At 41.6% G+C, this 14,360-nt stretch overlaps 1 protein-coding gene across 1 annotated transcript in view; it reads right to left on the reverse strand.

Annotated features, from left to right (window-relative positions):
* KLHL14 (kelch like family member 14) overlaps positions 1 to 14,360 on the reverse strand; it is a 55,983-nt gene that overhangs the window by 15,239 nt on the left and 26,384 nt on the right. The gene's annotated exons all lie outside the window — the stretch shown is intronic.

Here is a 14,360-nt window from a genome sequence, read left to right on the forward strand (position 1 = left end):
GACAAATGGGGAGGTGATGTGCATGTACAGGCAGGGAACTTATTGCTTGACACGGATCAACAGAGCACTTAGGAAACCAGTGCAGTGGGAAATCAATATGACTCAGGGCCAGCTCTTACTTTGTGCTCTTTTGCCAATGCCAAAAAAAAAAAAAAAAAGAGGCAGCCTATCTCACACTTGGATTATTTTGGGTGATATATCTCTCATTTCATTTGTTTTATTATCTTTTATTTTTCTCAGAATGCAGTTGTGCAGTATAGCATATGCAAATAATAATAAGAAGAAATACGCACAGCTTTGCTATTTAGGATACATTTTCTCAAAGATCAAGTGGGCTCATTTAAGCTTCTTACTGAAGTTTTTGCCTAGGCAATGATGAATAAATAAGGTATGTTTTTAGCTTCTAGTAAAGGTCGAATATCTTTTTCATAGTTTGTGCTCTTACAAGTCATGTAAGTGAAGCAGTTCTTAAATTAGGCAGCCAGGTACAGTGAAAGTTCATTAATTAAGGTTATTTGTTACTGATTCAATTTATATTAACTGGGAACTAATCTTATACTAGACAATGCAAAAGATTTTATACTACCTAGAGATTCCTACAGCAGGATGAAAGGATGAAGTCTGTTTTTGCTATCTTTTGAGACACCGTATCATCATTATTTCACTCTTTAGTCTTAGATATTTTCCTATTTAAAACCTTCTCTCTCAAAACCACAGAACTTTTCTTGATTTTGTGGATGCTTGTAGTAAATAAAGAATTTGGTCTCTTGAGAAATTTGCTGTCTTCCTTAGATGCTTTTTGAGACCCTTCCTCTCAAGAAGAGACTGCCCAGGATCAGTCTGTAAGGGTTTCAAGTTTAAAGTAATACAATGCTCTGTTCTGTTACAGTTTCCAATTAGGTCCAGGCTGCTGGATGCACGTTCAACCTCTTATATTGTTGGGTCTGGAGAACTCCAGCATTTACAGGAAAAACTGTCTGCAGGCAGCATACATACATATTTTTCACATTGTGTTTTCACTTTTTGCAAAAATTTATGTTTATTTATCCACCATATTGACACAAAGAGGGTCAGTAGAGGAAGAAATTCTGCTTTAAGCTTTTCTGCTGTTACCGTGCATATAAGGTATGCAGTAAGACTCCCGTAATTATTATGATAATTAAACCTTGCAAACGAATGGCTAAATCCTGGCTCCTACTGAAATTGATGGCAACATTCCCACTGACACAGGATTGGGCCCAAACGACCCAAACTACTGTCCATAACTCATGGAAAACCTAAAAGGAAGCTTGCCCTAGAAAGGAGGGTAGTGTTTGGCCTTCAGAAAGAAAGGTGACTGCAATAAAACACTGCAGACCTTTACTGTGACCTTTGTTTCTCTCACAGCTTTGGGGAAAACTGTTCTTAGTCTCATGAATCTACCCATGGGACTGAAGGGAGCTGGAAAAAACAGGGAGGATGGAGCAACACTGTGGACATCTAAGAGGGAAGGGACTCTAACTGAGAAATCAACCACCTCAGTCTTTCTCCTTGACCCCTCAGAATTGGGAGTTATACACAGAAATCAAAACTATGTGAATGAACAAATTTTTTTTCCATTATAAAATATCCCTTGAGAGCACAGAAAACTTGCACTAAAAACCATGATTCTTGTGAACATACACCCAGATAGGACCTAACTTTTCATAAACAACAGTCAAAATTACATGGCAATGAGCATGCTAAATTCAGTATCTGGTAGAAGCAATCTTCTCAAACTCACTGGGCTTGCCAGGGTGTAACTGGAAGAATTTGGCCCATCACACAGTCTGGCCAGACTGCTGCTTTCATTAATTTTATATGAGTCTTTGTCTGCTGTTTGGCTTTAATAGTGTGAAAATCCCATCTTCTCATTTTTTTATCTCAACTCATTGGAACACCTGCCTGCCCCACAAAAAGGGTATGTGAAGAGAAGTTTGTACGCCACGCTCAAACACAGCCCTGCATGAGTTTTTAGCGTGTCAGTCAGTGAGTTAGAGGGAAAGGGTAAGGAGAAGCTAATCAGGATGAAATGAGATTAAAGGCTGTCTAATTTTACAGCAACTGTGATCCATCAGCCACTGTGAAAGTGACAGTGGAAATGAATGATGGAGACAGACAGGTGGGGCTGTACATTTCACTGATTTATCCTCAAATGCACTGGGCCTTATTTTATTGAGTGAACATGACCGCATTTATCATGACTGTCATCTAAACCCACTTCCCTCCATTTAAAAAGGTCACTTTACTAGGAGGGAGTAGGATAGAGGCACTTTCAAAACAGATTTAAAATTTAATAACACATGTTTATAAGACCCTGTGCAAAAATTCTTAACTTTATTAAAGACTGATTTAAAAAGAAGGCAAAAAACACTATTAAAAAGAGGAGAAGATAAAAAAAGCCATGGTCATCTGAGAAACATGCCAAGGTGATAGGTGCCAGAGAAATATGTTAGATAGAAGATATAAATAGAGTAGCTGGAGTGGGCAGAAACCACCTCTCCTAAGTCCCTGCCCCTCACACACATTTCCCAAAGCTCAGGATGCTTTCCTGCACCAAGAGCACAAACAAGTGCAAACAGCCCTGCTGAAGACAGCACCCCCACCAGCCTCCTTCCCATGCATTTGATGTATGATCGGTAGGAGACGCCTGGTAAGGTGGAAGGAAATTTCTCAGGTACAGATATGTAACATGCAAAGCTGTCTAGGTCAAAACCAAATGGAAGATTTATACTTGAGAATGATCTGGAAGGCAGAGGAGTCCAAGACTGCAGTGGTGTTTGCTAAGAAATACTTCACTACACAAACATCAGTGACATTGTGCAGGAGGTGACACTCAGTTGTTCTTCAGATACAGATAAGGTGGAAGACACAGCAGCACTGCATATCAGGATAGATATCCCAAGAAGAAATTCCTCACATATGCCACAGCTCAGCTAATAAAAAGCGGACAATGTTCTGGGACCTACTGTCAAAATCAGGTTATAGCCAAATGCTCATGAAATTAGACACTCTCAACTATGAAGCCTGTGAGGTCAGCCAGATGCAATGATGCTTCAAAGGCACCTCATGCACCTAACAAGCAACAATATGTGCTCCTTGTCTTGCCCAGTTTTGCTTAGTTTCTGCCAATTATTGCACATTTAGGAAACAGCATCTGATTGTTCTCCATAAATTAATCAAAGGGTCATCAGTTCCTCCTCCTCCTTACACCTTCCCCTGTCTATTGTCGCTTCAACACTAACTACCAGGGAAGAAGGGAAAACTGGAAGACAGAAGGAAAATGAGCTCAAGTCCCAGGACATCTGAAATCTGTGATAAGGCTATACCCATTCCCCTGCTCTGCTAAAAACTCCTTCCAGAAATTCTACTCGATTCCCCTACTCAAAAAAAACAAACAAACAAAACAAACAAACAAACAAACAAAAACCCCCAACAACAACAAACAAACAACAAAACAAAACAAAACAAAACAATAAAAAAACCCAATCCCAAACCAACCAAAAATCCCCAAAACCAAACCACAACAAAAGAACACACTGCCCTGAAGCAGTCAGCTGCTTTAGATACAGGAAGTACTGCAAGGAAAGCCAAGAAATCTCTTCCTCAACTGCTGCACAGCTTGAGCATAGCCCCTTCAAGACTCAGTACACACCAAGAAGTCATGCTCAGCATCTCTAATGACCTGTGCAGATGATGCAAGAGAAGAGAGTGTTTCCAGAACAAAGATGTCATTATCAGAGGACATATGGATTCAATAATGACCTTCCAAAATATTAACAGCCTATCATATTGACTACATAATATTCAACTACAGCTTCTTGAAAACTGGTTATTTCTACAGCTCTGAAGAGGGCAGTGCAACGAGAGATGTCTCTTTCCAGTACAGAAGGCACCTACAGACTAATTTAGGAGACCGTGATTTGCTCATGGCAGAGACACAATATTCATGCAGAGACACAATATTCATTTAATTCCCAACCCTATCAGCAGAATGCTGGGCAGACCACAGCTGGTCCAATTATTGCCTGAGAACAAAATATCAGATACTGATATTTTTCTGATATTTTTACTGATACTTTCTGTGTTTCATACATCATTTGCAGAAAGACTATGCATTTATTACAGAATGCTACTTGTTATTTCTCACCAAGGAGGTTATATAAATAAACACTACGATTCCTCTGTTAATTGTTCTCTTCAATTGTTTGTTATTTAATAACTGTGGGGAAAGACTGACCACAACAAGTATGAAATTCTAGCCTTGGGGAACGTGGTGGTAGTTGTGCACTGGCTTTAAAGGCATCAGATATTCATTCACTGGTATTTTCTCAAAAGATAATGGAAAGAAAGTTAAGAAAATGATCAGCATAGATGGAAAATACCCCTGTAGTATTCCTGGCCAAACTGCATTCTGCCACCTCAAATTCAAGGAAATACATGCAAAATGTTTTTCGAGTAACATACCAATGCCAGCTTTGAGTCTGAGCTCAACTCATTGAGGGAAGGCTGGGACCATCCAACAGCAGTTACCATAAGCAGAAAGTCTTACAATGAAGCGCTGTGCCTCAAAGTCACCTTTGAGGGAACATAACTGATACAGCTCTGGTCCAGCTACATCACTGAGAGCATCATCAGCTCAGCTGGAAACCTCACCACCTCTTCCTTCCCATGCCAGCTTTGTGGCAACTTCATTCAAGCCATCACAAGTAGGATGGGCACAGAGCTGCTGAGTTCATCTAGGATACAGTCCATACTTCTACTGCGGTTAAGGATAACATAAGCATCAAGAAAGAGTTATTTGAGCAGATCAAAGACCATTCACAACACAGTGAATGATATTTCATGTCAATTACAGTATTTCTCATTGTGAAGATACTTCTAAACAATTTTTTTTTTCATTCAAATGTCATGAGTTACTCTTTTATACATTCAGCCAGATTTTTTAACACCAGCCAGGTTTTTCTGGAGGTCAGGGAGTTCCTTGGTTTAGTTATTTTAGTGAGCTAAAATTTTCATATGTGAGCATCGAAAATAAGACACTTAAATTCATGCTGACACAACAGGTCAGGCAAACATAACATCAGGAATAGCTGGCATGCTCAGCTCCCTCCTGAGATAAATTGCTGTAAAGTTACTTGGATGCAAGTTCTGAGTACAGACCTGTCTGTTTCTGCAGGCAAAATTCATCCTGTGGGAGAATGTTCTGTTGGGTTTTCAGCAACATATAGATTTGGCTGCTTACATGAACAAATTTTATCCATACATTTTCAAAGCTGCAAGCACCCATTTGGATTTCATTTGAATAATGCTAGCTACTTAGATCAACAGTGTTTAAATAAGGTAGATAAATACTGCACTCCCACCTTAAAAACTGATATTCCCGTATCAAAAACCTGACACTATCTTCCCCATGAAGTGCATAGAAAACCTACGCACAGCTTGTTGTGCTCCCCTGCTGCCTTCCCCATGGGAATGACTCGGTGCAGCTGAGCTGCCAATGCAGGTCTGAGAAGTTCATGTAAATGAATACACCAAAAATCTTGGCACAACTTTGGAGTGGAGGATGTAATGCATGGTCCTGTGGAAAGCTTCAAAGTGACAATTTTTCTTGTTTTATTATTCCCTGCTTACCCACCTACCCGCTGAAGGTTGCCCCTCACCACCCAGATGCCCCATGGATTTCCACAGAGCATTTATCAAGAGACACTTGTCCACTACCATGAGTTATGCAATGCTACCTCAGTGATGGCTGCCCCCAGTAGAATATCTTGTGTACCTACTCAGGCCTGGGTTTACAATCACTGAAGTGGAGCCCAACATGTATTCCTGGGAAATGACATCTCGTCACATCATAACAGTCTCATGATGTGACATTTTGCACAACAAAAGCTTCTCATGGACGAAATGATGAATAGTCCCTGATGGGAGAAAACCACTGCAGAGTTGCCAGAAAGCTCTGGAAAGAAATACTATTTTGTCCCAGTGGGGGCTTTCAGATTCTCCTAGATGTCAGCTCAAGGACATGCATTCCCTCCTTCAACAGTGCCACAGGGCAGAAAACTGTAACCAGGAATGGTGTGTTAACACCCAGCTGCTTGTGACCAGTTGTATTCATTTATGGCCCAATTTCTACCTGACCTTGAAATGCACACATTCTCCTGGTCTCCTCTGAAGGCAACCTTCCAAGCTCAGAACAATCACAGACCCTCTTTGTGTTTCCCTGGTTGGTACTCCTTGGGGACCCATGTCTTTAAAGGCATTCATCACATGCAGAAATATCTTACTTGGCCCCTACCACCCCAAAACCCAAGTCTTCCACAACCTTCTCTCCCAGTCTCACTATTTCCTACTCAGCTCTTGACTGACATACTATTTTGGGGTTACTTAGGGTTTTGTTTCTTCCCACTAACTCTCAAAGTCATTCCAGGGAAAGAAAAATGTGATTTTCCATTTGGAAAACTCTACATGGAGGAAGGATATACCCATATTTCACCCTATTAAAAAAGCAGTTTCGATACACCTAAGTTCATTTATAACAGATGAAATGGAATTCACTGCTAAAATTCACTGCTACAGATTTTTCAAGTTTTCATTTTAAGTACTTCAATATTTGCAAATGAAAGGGTTTTTTTACATGAAAGTCCAGCCTGTACCTAAAGCACTAGACCTAAAGCAGAAGGTGGAGGAAGGATCTGTCCAACACCTACCACCTGGAAAAAATCTTCCTTTCCCAGAAGATATATACTTTATATGGGTATCTGAAGAAAAGCTTGAATCCAACATGCCTAACTTCCCACATGCTCAGTCACAGCACGCAGGAGGACTGTCCAAATAGAAGCTAGACAAATACAAATACAGAAGGAAGCACAGGAATTGAACCACATAAACTAGGTAACACCAAAGACTGGTTTCTCCAACAGAAACAAGGCAGAAATGTTTCTCTCCCAGACCTCTCTCCACAGTTGAGCTCCTAAGGAAGGGAGAGACAGACCCTCAGAAAATTTTCAAATTCAGGGCAGGAAATTATCTAGGCAGCAAAACCACATACGTAAAATTTGCATAGATTTACTTTTTAAATCTATACACAGAAGACAAAATCAGAATGTATAGCTGAAAAAAAATCCATTAATAGATGTGGACTTAATTTATGTTAATTTTCTTCTGCTTTGTATGAAAACAGTACTATTTAATATTTTCATTTAAAAAACCGTTGTGAAAAATGTGTTGTGATGCCTATTAATAACAATCCCAAAAATTCACTCCATATAAGCACTCATACCCCTGTGTTTTCAAAAACCTTTTGTAGATTTAGAAAGAGAAAGCATCCCGTCAGAAAACCATGTCTCTCAAAACTGAATACCAAGCAGAGTATCATAGTACAAGTGGCTGCTATTTAAATCAAGAAGTGTCAAAATTCATGGGCTGAGCCACGTTCACATGGAATCACAAATAATTCACAAGTCACACACTAGTGCATGGTCGTGGGCTGCTGACAAACAGGATGAAAGGTCATGTTAATTCAAATTACTGGCCATGCTGGCACTGCGAGATTCAACACAGACAGCAGACTAAAGTACAGCTGTTGTGATCAATCCCAAAGACTTAAAATATACCCAACTGTGTATTTTATAATATAATAATATATTTAATTATCTTCAAACAGCTTCCATCTTTTGTTGAAGACATTTATTTTGCAAAGAGAATTGTTTAGGAAGGTATAATTTTCAGTTAGGTGGAGGAAAGCGAGGACTGAGACACGGAGTCTGCATGAATGAAACTGGGACTCGCTGTGCTAGTAAACACGGCTTGGACCAGGTTCTGGTGGAGATTGAATTGAAGGAATGAAACTGAAAAGGGCAGGGATGGATCAGGACAGGTCAGAGGGGACACAACAAAAGTACTGGATCTGAAGGAAGAGACAGCAAAGTCTGCAAACACAGCAGCACATACTGATCCAGAACTCTAAGTCTTGCAGTCTTCAATTCCTCTGCTGTCAGCACATCTGGGTAGAACCCAGACATGTTTACACCCCCTGGTTCCCAGGAGAACCTTCCTGAAGGTCCAGTTCCATGCACACCAGAGGTCTGTGGAAACTGCTACTGCAAAAAAAACTTTAGCTCCTTCTTGTCTCAGGATCCATCATTCTATGTGATGGCCTGTGCACACATGAAGCCAAGAAATAAATAATCGAGAAACCACATTATTTTTTTAAGGTGCATTGCATTTAACCCTGATCTATTCTCCACTAGGCTTTCCTGCCAGGTCACACAAATTGGAGTGAGCAGGAGTGCGAGGTTGTGAGAAGAAGGGAAGAACTGATGTATTAACAGCAGCACCAGTTTGCATCAGCTTATAATGGTTGTGAAACTACGTCCTCAGCACATAATACCAAGCCATTGAAATGGTTTTAACCCAGGGTTGCTGTGGCCCTGTCCTTCTTACAGCCCAGGCAACCCAGAACCCCCCAGTGAGTCCTTTCAAAGCAAGAACCTGACAGAAAAATGATTCTGTAAAGAAGAAAGTATATTTTCATTTTAGTTTAAGCTGTTTGTTTTCTACAGCTACCCATTTCTCCTGTTCTGAGAACACTAATTAACTGTGCTTCATTTTCAGAGCATGATATGATCTCCTGATATGCAGGAGCACTCTGTGCTCACTGCTGTAACAGAAGTAGGTGGGAAAGGCCATCTGGAAAGCATGGGGTCTTAAAATAGGCATACCAAAATAAAGGATACCTTTTACTTTAATCACATTGCACCTCTGTTCCTCATCTGCAAAATGGGAACAATGATAGACTATGCTCCTCATAAAGAGGGTGGTACAAAAATATCACAATGAATGTCCATGAAGCAGTTGACCTCTGTTGTTGTAAAGTCTGTGAAGAAACCCTTCTAAAAAAATTCCGTCTTCTGAAGAGTATTTCAGAAGCATATGACAGACAGGATCTATTTGCTGAACACCAGAGGAGAAATACTGTGAGCAGAAATTCGTCACAGTCCCTTCTGTGCACTGATGTGTGACAAAGAATAGTGTGTGATATCATTGGAGATTTTATCTTAGTGCTTATGCAAACAGAGGCCGAATTAAGGTTGCAGAGGCAGCTTAATTCTCACATTTCTTAACTCCAGAGGGCTTAGTATCGCCGTCTGTCTAACACTCTTTCCGAGCTGGGTGCGAGTCTCTCGTGCGTGCTTCACCCCAGGTGTGACAGACAGCCAACACCTTCCTGCTGCTTCAGCATCTCCGGATCACCCACGGAGGTGACGCGGAGTCCGAAGTCTACGAAGCCCATGGCCGGAGTTGCAGGAGCCCTCTTCCTTCTCCTCCTCCTCCTCTTCCTCCCGCTGCTGCCGCATTTCCTTCCCGCCGGCAGTGCGAGGCTAAGCCACTAGATGGGGTGCGGTGTGCCCGGCTCCCCCCTCCCCGGGGAGAGGCGTTTCAATCATCTTTTGGCTTCAGGTTTTGCAGCCAACCAAAAAACAAAAGAGGTGAAACGCAGCACAGAAAAAAGGCATAGCCAGCTTCCTCCCAAGCAGTTAACTTCTGCTTGTTCCTCGTGTTCGGCGTGAAAGGGAAGAAACCAAACGGAGTACACAAACCCCCGGGAATGCTCGGTGCATCGATCCTGGCAGATGCGGAGCCCGCGCCGGCTCCCGCTGCCTGCAATGGGCATGGCAGGTGCTCAGGCTTTGGCACGGGTATCAGTCATACCTGCTTTGTCTCGTCTTGTCTCAGCTCCTCGAACCCAGACTGCGCAAGGATCAGTCAGCGATTTCCCTGGCAGTCCACACACATCTGCTTTTCTACTCCACGCGCCAGTCCCGGTGAAATACAGCAGGCACAGTTCCCGTCCCCACCAATACACCGCCAAATCCCTCTTCCTCTCTCTCTTAATAACGATCTGGAAGCTGGGTAAAAACAACATGTTCGCTTTTAGCAGAGTGTGCTTCCTCATTACAGGGGTAAGAGGAAAGAGGACGTGAGGAAACTGTGACACAAAAAGATAACTACAGAATTAAAGGAAAAAAATCCTTTCTAAAAAAGTCAATCCTTTCCAATGGGAAGACAGTGCTTTACTCAGTTAGTTGCCAGCTGAACTGCATAATGGTGGCCAGATTACAGCTCTCTCCTCATCTTCCTGAAGAATGACATTTTGGAGAAGGCATGATGAAGCTGAAACATGTCTAGTCCATCCAGGAAGGAGTGAAGGGACTTGTATTTACCTGCATTTCCACCACTGCTGAATTACACCTTCTCTCACTCTTCCCCGACAGCTTACGAGAAGAATTGTCTCTCTGAAGGCACCATCCATCTCAATAACAATACTTATATTAAACCTGTATATAAAATACAGCCAAACACTCCTTTCCAACATCCAGCTTCTTCCAGTTTCCCACAAAAATACCAACATCCGAGATCCTCTGCACAGTACCCTCTCATGACCTGGCCCGGCCTTGTAAGCTCCTACAGCCTCCTTCTCCATGGCCAAGAGAAGGAGAGCAAAAAGCCAGGATGATTTTGAAGTCAGGCTTTTCTTTTCCTTGTATGGTATCAATGGAGAAAGTCCTCCTGCTCAGCAGAGGAACACCACCTGAGAGCAGCTGCTGGGGATGCTCCTAACACAGGGCAGTAGTACAGGTGGGGGTAACCACACCCTCCATTCTCCTCTTTACCCCAGCAATAGAACAACTTGAATTTTGCAGTCTGTCACAGACAATACTGCACAGACTGATTTCCCTGCAAGTGTCTCAAAAACCACCTTGAAAGAGCCACATGCAGGGGTATACCCAAGTGGCTGTGCAGCACTTGGATTTGGCAGGATTGCTCTTGAGTTGTGAACTGGGAGAGGAGCACAGGCAGACAGATATGTGCCTGCCCAACAGTGTGTCCTGTCACATACCCTGCAGGTGAAAACTCAATTTAACTTTCATTCCCGATGAATTTGGACTTTCACAGATGTAAAAAATGTGGCAGAAAAAGAAACATAAAGGAAATAAAATAAGAAAGTGCATTTGAGCTGTTGGTTTTTTAATTCATTCCAAAAATGCTGATAAAATGTGCAGTGCATCACCCCTGGACATTTAACGCAAACTGATCCTGCCTAAGGAGTTTGCAGTCTTTATATAAATTAATAGACAGAATATAATCCCAAGTGCAGTGCATTTGATCATATATATTAATATGGAGACTGCTGATCCACATCTGGGTAAAATAAATGTGTTTTTACACTAATTAGGTTACCACTGATACAAACACTTTTGGTTCATACTACAGAGCACGAACAGATGATCAACACGCTTGCTTTGGTGTAGCACTGTGCTTGAGGAAGTCACCACTTATCAGCTGGGCTGTGGTAATTGCTCCTAGCCTTTTACAATTAGAAGAAGCCACTAGCTTAAACTACCTTAAGCACTGATTACATAGTTTAAATGAGCACATTTTACCTTACATTTGTAACCACTTAGGAACAGGAGCACTAGCAGGCATTGTGGCTCAACTACTGGATGCTACCCTTGGGGAAAAGCAGATCAACCGGATCTCTTGCAATCCTTTGGCCACAACAGAATTGCAAAAATTCCAGACTCAACAAACTTCTGCAGGTGACAAGAATAGCAACTACCTGCAAAATGAGCTGATGAAAGCAACCTACTCTTTATGCCAATGTACCCTATTTATACAATACTAAAACTCTGAAATTTTGCACTGACTATACATATCCCAAGAAGCAGTATGGAATATTTATTGCAGAAATAATTTTGTTAAAATTCTGTAGAGTCCTTAAAGTCAACCCTTAGCCATTAAGTCTGCGAAGACAGCTCCACATGATCAGCTCTATGTAAGCTTTCAAATGGTAACTCCTCTGATTTATTTTGTTTTCTGATATAAAGTACTTTTTGGCATTCTGCAATATGTGGAGCATCTGAACAACTGCAAAAGCCTGTTTGGGACACTTGCTGAGATCCATTTCACTGGATCTTCACAAATAAATTCATTCCTATTGCAGCACCAGGGTGCATAAACATAGTTTTGATAAAAATGAATACTAAGCAAGTTTACAAAATTTTTGTCTTCAAATCATATTACCATGAAGGCTTAGTTATTTGTTCTCTACTCTACAGTACAAGTGCTGATAACCCAAAACATTTTCAAAAATTACAAGCCACACCACTATATCCAAGACACTACATATGCTTGATGCCCCTTCAATTTACTTTCCTCAATTTGCTTTCAATTGACTTTTAATTTTCAACCATAAGATCAAAACCTCCCATTTGAAAACAATCAGTTGAATCACACAGCTTTGTCTTAATATACTAAATGTGCAAGATAAGAGATAAAGTTGTTGGCAACACAGCTAATGTAAGTCTGCAGCAAGTTCCCTGAAGTAATCAGAATTAGGTACTCAGTTACGCTTTATTTGGGCCCATGACAAAGGGCAGCATTATTGTTGTGCTCTGAGGGGACAGTCCTAGGGTAGAACTGTGAGTACCAAAATGATTATGGTGTGGTGTAGTGATAACTGAACTAACTTCATGTTACTGACCTAGCCCCATCTGGTGTGCTCTTGAGTTCTCCTTTGTTTTAAAGGTCCCAGATGGTCAAGGGCCCGAGTTCAGTAGGTACTCTATTCACCAATGGCAGGAAAAAGTGCATTAAAAAGGCATATATAAATGATCAAAAATGGGTAAATTGAGTATTTCTTCCCAGTTTTTAGTATCTGTCTGTGCGTTGATCTATTGGACAACCACAAATCATTTATAAGTAGAACAGACATTAAATTCTTAATAAATTTCATTTCACCCATAGATTTCGCAGACTGACATGAATTTGGTCCACGCCATTCTCTTTGCTTACCTCTGATAGCCCAGACTCTCCTTTGCTTGTGTGGTTTTTTTTTTCCTTCTATACTTGCCTGATATTTTTGCACCAGGCTCTGGAGGCCACCCAAAAAAATTCCAGCTGTGGACTCGTGAGCAGCTCTGGTGTCTGCCCTCATTGTCCAACCCAACCAACCAAAACCAGTCACTCCTCAACCCCAGCTGCACCCTCTGTAGGGCTCCTGACACCCAAAACTGGTGTGTATTCATTCATTCCCCAATTTGGTGCTACTTTTGCAGCCTTGCTTTTGTGAAGAGGAAGAGGATTCCCATCCCTGGCTTTGCACATCCGGGCCACTCCAGCAGCCACTGAAACCTAACCCTGAAGCACCCTGCAAAACCTCTGAGCCTCAGGGGAAACACAGAGCCCTCAAGAACATTTTTTGCATACTGCTAAAAGGTAATTAGGGACTTCTGAAGAAGAGGTAAAAAAAACACGGTGTCAAATGTAGCGTCATTCCCACTGAACAGCACTGTTTTGTGCCATGTAAAGCCAGAACACTTTTCCCTCCATTATTTTCTCTGACGACAATGAATTATTTTCCAATACTGAAAGTTTCAAATGAAAGCCCTGAAGTGACTGCAACTACTTCAGGTGGGCACCAATGCTTTACCTGGGGGGGATCCCCTTTCCATGTCAGCCTTGCCTCTCTGAGGAAAAGCCAGGCTGCTAAAATAAAGCTGCTGGAGTGAAGCCAAATCATGGCTTCAGGAAAACGGATGCTATGTCAGGGCTTTATTGACGCTGTAAATCTTTGCAGTTAAGAAAAATCAAATTTCTGAGTGCTGAAGTGATCATTTCTTGGAGCAGTGCTAGAGACACCATGGGAGCTGACAGAAGGACAGTGGCTCCAATCTTGCTGGGTGAAATATGTCCTGGTGCAGAAAACCCCTAAAACATCCTGCATATTAACAGGACTTAAGCTGGAGGTTGAGTATTGGATAAATCCTTACACGGGACATCTCTGCCCTGAACATGCCTCTATTTCCTGGAGCTGGAGTTAATGGCAGCCAGTAAATGCCCAGCTGATTCCAGCAGTGGTGATTCTGCTGAATAAAACAAAGTTTAAACGAGCTTGTGTGGACATTAGTGGTAATGCAGCTGGGAGACAAGGGCTGCATGGGGACTGGCCATAAGGCTGGGATTTGGACACCACAGATCATCCAGCTCTGTGCTACTGGCTGCCACAGTACTTAAAATAATTGCAGTCCTCTGGAGAGAGTCTATAGATAAACTCTGTTCTGTGTTAATACACCATCATATAGAGCTGTTTACAGGCAGTACTTAGTAAAGTACTTAAGCATGTATTTAAACAGGCTGCTGAACATCAGTGTGATTAATACTTTGCTGAATTAGAGATATAATATGAATACATTTTTCTGCTGTTGCAGTTTTTCATTAGATATACTTATAAACTGGACAAAAGGATTTTCTTTCAGTTTTGCATCCAGCAAATGAGT

Source organism: Vidua chalybeata, chromosome 1, assembly GCF_026979565.1.
Source record: "Vidua chalybeata isolate OUT-0048 chromosome 1, bVidCha1 merged haplotype, whole genome shotgun sequence".
Lineage (NCBI taxonomy): Eukaryota > Metazoa > Chordata > Aves > Passeriformes > Viduidae > Vidua > Vidua chalybeata.